Source organism: Primulina huaijiensis, chromosome 2 (assembly GCF_012295235.1).
Source record: "Primulina huaijiensis isolate GDHJ02 chromosome 2, ASM1229523v2, whole genome shotgun sequence".
Lineage (NCBI taxonomy): Eukaryota > Viridiplantae > Streptophyta > Magnoliopsida > Lamiales > Gesneriaceae > Primulina > Primulina huaijiensis.
Window position 1 is genome coordinate 13,895,406 of NC_133307.1, and position 6,439 is coordinate 13,901,844.

At 35.3% G+C, this 6,439-nt stretch overlaps 1 pseudogene; it reads left to right on the forward strand.

The window, feature by feature from the left end:
• LOC140956643 (uncharacterized) overlaps window positions 1-6,439 on the forward strand; it is a 75,610-nt pseudogene that overhangs the window by 9,132 nt on the left and 60,039 nt on the right.

The window sequence follows — 6,439 nt, forward strand, 5'->3', positions numbered from 1 at the left end:
CCGATTAAATCCAAAACTCGTTATTTTGATCCCAAATTTTTAACATAACCTTTTTATGATTTAATCTACCCTTCCAAGTCATTAACCGCCCTCGTGGACCCATGAATCTATTTTTTGTTCTTAAAATCTCGTTTTTGACACCTTATCGAACACACTGAGCCATCTCCTAATTTTCTCGAGCCACGCCCAAGCCACCTTGAGCCAAAACCTAGCCAAACCATCTATGGACCCTACTGTGCAAGCCCAGCCCGAAAAACAAGCCCTGGCCCGCTCCAAAAACGTCCTGGAACTTTGCCCAAAAACCTGCATGTGTACGTGTGTGCTTCTCCTAGGATATTTAGGACTCCTAGCCTAACTAGGACACTTCCAGCCCCTAACCACTTGACCCAACCTGCCCCAAACCACCCTGGACCATGCCCAGACCCAGCCCAAACCTAGCCCAAGCCCTTGGACGTGAGCAGCAACCCACTGAACTCTGCACAACAACCTGCGCTAATGGCTTCTCCTCATGGTTTCATGTTCTTGCTCGGCCCTTGCTAAACCAAACCATACCAGACCCTGAACCAACCCCTCTAGCATCCTTCTATGACCCTAAGGACCTAACCTAGCCCAGCCTAAGCCCCCTGGCCGAGCCCTCCTCCCTGCACAAATTTCTGAAATCTGCACAGCCCCTTAGGCTTTCTCTCGGGTGGAGTCCTTCTCAACAAGGACTCCTCCCTAGCCCATGGTCTCGAGTCCTAGCATGGCTAGGACTCTTCCCTTGACCCTACCATGCTAGGACTCTTCCCTTGACCCTACCACGTCCCTAGCCAGGCAGTGGTCCCAACCAAGCCAAAGCCAAGCCCTTACACACCCAAAGCCGTGAGCCAAGAAGCACTACAGTCCAAGCAAGCTTCCAGCTTGTTTTGCCCCATGCTGTAAAACGTATTTAGAGTGATCCTAGGACTCTATATTTTGTATAAACCATGCTTATTCATAACCTATATCATGGCAGCCCTTAAACAAAACAAACACATGATTTTTGAAGGAAAAACCAAGCAAAAAGTTTAGCATAAGTCACAAATCCGAAAAACCTTGAGGTTTTACTTGTTTTCTCCAAAATTTTCATGCATAAAAATATAATCTGATGTGATGATGTTTTTGAAGGAAAGAATAGGCGTGCCTTTGCGTATTTTACGCACGATTTTTCGTTGACGACGTCGAAGAACGGACAAGACCTTTGGCTTGAAGCTTCCTTGGCAAATTCTCAAAAATTTGCCTCAATATTTATGCATGTGTGTGCCGTGTGGTTTAGGTGGAGATTGTGCCCAATTTTCATAAAGTGAGGCGTCGGCGTTTTTTTTTGTAGGGTTTAGGTGATTTAACATATTATATAGTTAATTATTTCTCTAATTAAGGCTTAGGCCTATTAAGCATATAATTAGGCCCATTAGTCTTAATTAGGATTTATTTAAAATATTAAAATAGTTTTAGTAAAAATAAGTTTGTGAATTTAATAGCCGGGTTGCCAAAAAGTTCGTATTCTTGTTGAAAACCAACACCGATAAAATTTACGTCCCGGCGTATAAAATCACCTCAAAACCCCTTATTTTCAAAAATAAGAAAAAGCAGCACTTTTACTTTAAATAATTAAAAACAATTCTTTAATAAAAACATTTTCTATTTTTCAGCCTTTGGTCTCCGTTCCTCGATCGCAACTCGAATAATCTTTAAAAATACATTTTAATGCAACCATGTAGAAAATATAATTTTAAACATGCAAATATGCACAACATAATTCAATTAATGCAATTAAAACATTTAATTAAAATACAAGAGAATTTAATAATTGCATGCATGTGGTTTGCGTGGACCTTTAAATTTTCGAGGCGTTACAGAAACTCTTGTGGAAGAAAACATTCAAGAAGGGAGTACTCGTGACCAATTAGATATTTGTTCTATTGATACTGTTAAAAAAATATTGAAATTGATCTTGATGATTTTATCAGGTATCATTTGTTACCAGGATCAGAGAAAGAATTTGAGGCAAAATATGAGAACAAAGATGAACCACCCATATTGGAGTTAAAACCTTTGCCAGAAGAATTGAAGTATGCATTTCTTGTAGAAGATGAAACATATCCGGTGGTAATTTCTTCCAAACTAGCAAGTGATCAAGGAGGTAAATTAGTTGATATGCCTAAAAGGCATAAAAATGCAATTGGTTGGACATTAAAAGATCTCACGGGCATTAATCCACTAATTTGCACTCACAAAATTCATTTATAAGAAAATGTTAAAACATCTCAACAACCACAAAGGAGATTAAATCCGCACATGAAAGATGTTGTGAAAACTGAAGTTCTCAAACTACTTGATGTTGGAATTATCTATCATATTTCTGATAGTAAGTGGGTAAGTCCAACACAAGTAGTTCCAAAAAAATCTGGCATCACATTGATAAAAAATGAAAAAGGTGAATTGTTAACAAGTCGAGTCACATCTAGTTGGCGTATGTGTATTGATTACAGAAAATTAAATGATGCCACTAGAAAAGATCATTTTCCATTACCATTTTTGGATCAAATTTTAGAAAAGGTGGCAGGTTATCCCTACTACTGTTTTCTTGATGGATATTCAGGTTATTATCAAATTCTCATTGCACTTGAAGATCAAGAAAAAACTACATTCACATGTCTTTTTGGAACATTTGCATTCAGAAGGATGCCATTTGGTTTATGCAATGTCCTAGCAACATTTCAAAGATGTATGCTAAGCATTTTTAGCGACATGGTTGAAAATTGTTTGGAGATTTTCATGGATGATTTAACTATTTTTGGTAGTACATTTGATAATTGTCTTGAAAATTTAGAAAAAGTTTTAAAAAGATGTGAGGAAAAAGGTCTTATTTTAAATTGGGAAAAATGTCATTACATGATTAATTCTGGGGATGTTTTGGGACATATTGTGTCATCTCATAGAATTGAAGTTGATAAAGCAAAAGTTGATGTCATTGCCAATTTACCCCCTCCAAAAACCATTAAAGAAATTCGTTCAATTTCGGAACATGCTGGATTTTATAGGAGGTTTATAAAGGACTTTAGTTTAATCTCTAAACCCATTTGTAAACTCTTAACAAAAGACACTGTATTTGAGTGGACTCAAGAATGCCAAAATGCTTTTGATAAAATCATTCGACATTTAACATCAGCTCCTATCATGCAACCTCCTGATTAGTCTTTACCATTTGAAATCATGTGCGATGAGAGTGATTATGCAGTCGGTGCAGTATTGGGTCAAAGAAAAAACGGTAAGCCTTATATGATATATTATGCAAGTAGAACTTTAAACAATGCTCAAATGAATTATTCCACAACTAAAAAAGAACTACTTGCTGTAATATTTGCATTAGATAAATTTCGTTCTTATTTGATTGGATCAACGACTATTGTGTTTACTGATCATTCTGCTATTAGATATTTGTTGACCAAACAGGATGCAAAGCCACGACTGATACGATGGATTTTGTTGCTCCAAGAATTTGACATTGTGATCAAAGATAAAAAAGGAACCGAGAATGTCGTAGCCGATCATTTATCGAGACTAGTAACAGGATCATCTTGTGAAATGACACCAATTAACGATAATTTNTTTAAACAATGCTCAAATGAATTATTCCACAACTGAAAAAGAACTACTTGCTGTAATATTTGCATTAGATAAATTTCGTTCTTATTTGATTGGATCAACGACTATTGTGTTTACTGATCATTCTGCTATTAGATATTTGTTGACCAAACAGGATGCAAAGCCACGACTGATACGATGGATTTTGTTGCTCCAAGAATTTGACATTGTGATCAAAGATAAAAAAAGGAACCGAGAATGTTGTAGCCGATCATTTATCGAGACTAGTAACAGGATCATCTTATGAAATGACACCAATTAACTATAATTTTCCTGATGAACATCTATTTTCAGTTACTACTATACCTTGGTTTGCTAACATAGTAAATTTTCTTGTGACAGGAAAAATGCCACCGCAATGGAGTTCTCGAGATAAAAGAAAATTTTTGAATGAGGTAAAAAACTTTTATTGGGATGATCCATATCTGTTCAAGCATTGTCCAGATCAAATTTTTCGGCGTTGCATACCCGACAATGAGGTAAGTAGTGTCATTAAATTTTGTCACTCAGAAGCATGCGGATGACATTTTTCTTCAAAGAAAACTGCTGCGAAAATCTTGCAGTGTGGATTTTATTGGCCTAGTTTGTTTAAAGATACCCACGAAATCTACAAGATGGGGGAACTCACTTTGTTAATAAACCATTTGCTTCGTTGATGAAAAAATATGGTATTACTCACAAAGTAACTACTCCTTATCATCCTCAAACAAATGGACAAGTTGAATTAGCTAATAGGGAGATAAAGCAAATTTTGGAAAAAAATGTTAACCCAAATAGAAAAGATTAGTCTCTGCGACTTAATGATGCACTTTGGGCATATCGAACAACTTTTAAAACATCATTGAATATGTCTCCCTATAGGTTGGTTTACGGAAAACATTGTCATTTGCCTGTGGAATTGGAACATAAAGCTTATTGGGGATCAAAACTTTTAATTCAAGCATGGATGATGCCAACAAATTGCGCAAATTGCAACTTAATGAACTCGATGAACTCAGAAATGACGCGTATGAGAATTCAAGGATTTATAAAGCAAAAATCAAATCATTTCATGATAAAACAATTCTTAGAAAATCTTTTGAGATTGGTAAAAAAGTTTTGCTTTATAATTCGCGATTTCACATATTCCCAGGAAAATTACGATCAAGATGGACAGATCCATATGTTGTAAAACATGTGTATCCTTATGGAGCTATGGACATTGAAAATCCTAAAAATAGTGATGTTTTTAAAGTAAATGGACAAAGGCTTAAACCATTTTTAGAAAATGAAATCTTTAAAGAAGAGTTTATTTTCCTTTCCGATCCTTGATTTTTTGTATTGCAATTAATTTTGTTTGTTTTTATTTCAGGTTTCCTTAATCATTTTATTTTCTCGGTTAAATGGCGGATAACGGTACTCCGTGGCTCTCATAGTCGGTTTAATCAGTTTCCCACAATTGCTAATACAAAAAAAATCATTTCTTTTATTTTCAAAATGGATGAAATTCTCTCAAAAATTTGTAAATATTTTCCCTCTGTTTCTGAAAAAGTTCTAAGAAAAATTTATGCAGGTAGGTGTGAAAGATTGAGATTGTTAATGCGAAAAGAAATTCCAGAAGATATTCGTCTTGTAATAGAAGCTAAGGTCCAATTAGGAGGAGAAGTTCAACTGTCATTACTCATTCGGTATATGCCTTGATTAGGAAAAAGTACTTATGCGAAAAAACGAAGGGCCAAAAGATTAGGGGATTGTCATAAATGTGCAAGATGGACTTGTGACAAACGATGCAGATTTTTGGGATATGTTTCCAATAACAGAGAAGATAAAATTGGTTTCATTAAGAATGGGCTGAGTAAGGAGTCTTTAGATAACATCTTATTGACTCTTGAGACGCATTCTAGTGGACACGTGCATATTGAACTTCTTCGTTTATGGAAACAATTCCAAGACGAGCGTCATTTTAATAGTCTTGGGAATCCGACTAAAAAAGACACTGTTTGCCAATTTATAAGAAAATTGGATGGGAAGCATATCCTTGACTCATAGAAGACGTTGAAGCCGTTTCTAGACGTAAAACCAGAGGAAAATTGTGAGCCACAATCACACTACTGTTTATATGCATGTGTGTTATTATTGTTTTTACTGTTTATTCTGTTTACAACTATGATCCATAGTTTTGTCATGATAACATATAACCCCTGTAAAATCTCTCATCTTTCTCTCTATTTTCGCAGACCAAAAAGAAAGTAAAAACATGGCTGGATCCTCTGCGCAAACATTGAAAAATATTTGTGTATTTTGTGGGTTGAGTCCTGGAAAAAATGAAGTGTTTGTAGAAGAAATTTTTCACACTGTTTCTTGGGCACAACTTAATATCCATAATAAACATGTGGGCTTGTTGAATATCAATAATTATTATGACAATTTGTTGACATTTCTTGATAAAGCTGTGGAATAGAATTTCATTTCAGAAAATTCACGAAGGATGCTCATCTCTGCTTCGATTGCCGACCAATTAATTGATGATTTGGAAGCTTTTGTTCATAAACCTGATCTGATGATAGCAAAGATCAATTGGTCGCAATCAAGCAGTAAGAAAAGAAAGTTGGATCATTGATTCAAAAGTCGTGGATTGGTTTGCGTTTGTTTCAGTTTGTTATCTTCAATAAAAATTCAAGGTGATATCTCTTTCATTATGTACTCTTTATTAATAGTTATTTTGACATTAGGGACAATGTCATATTCTGTTTGGGGGGAGAACAAACTTATAAAAAAAATATTAAAAAAAAAT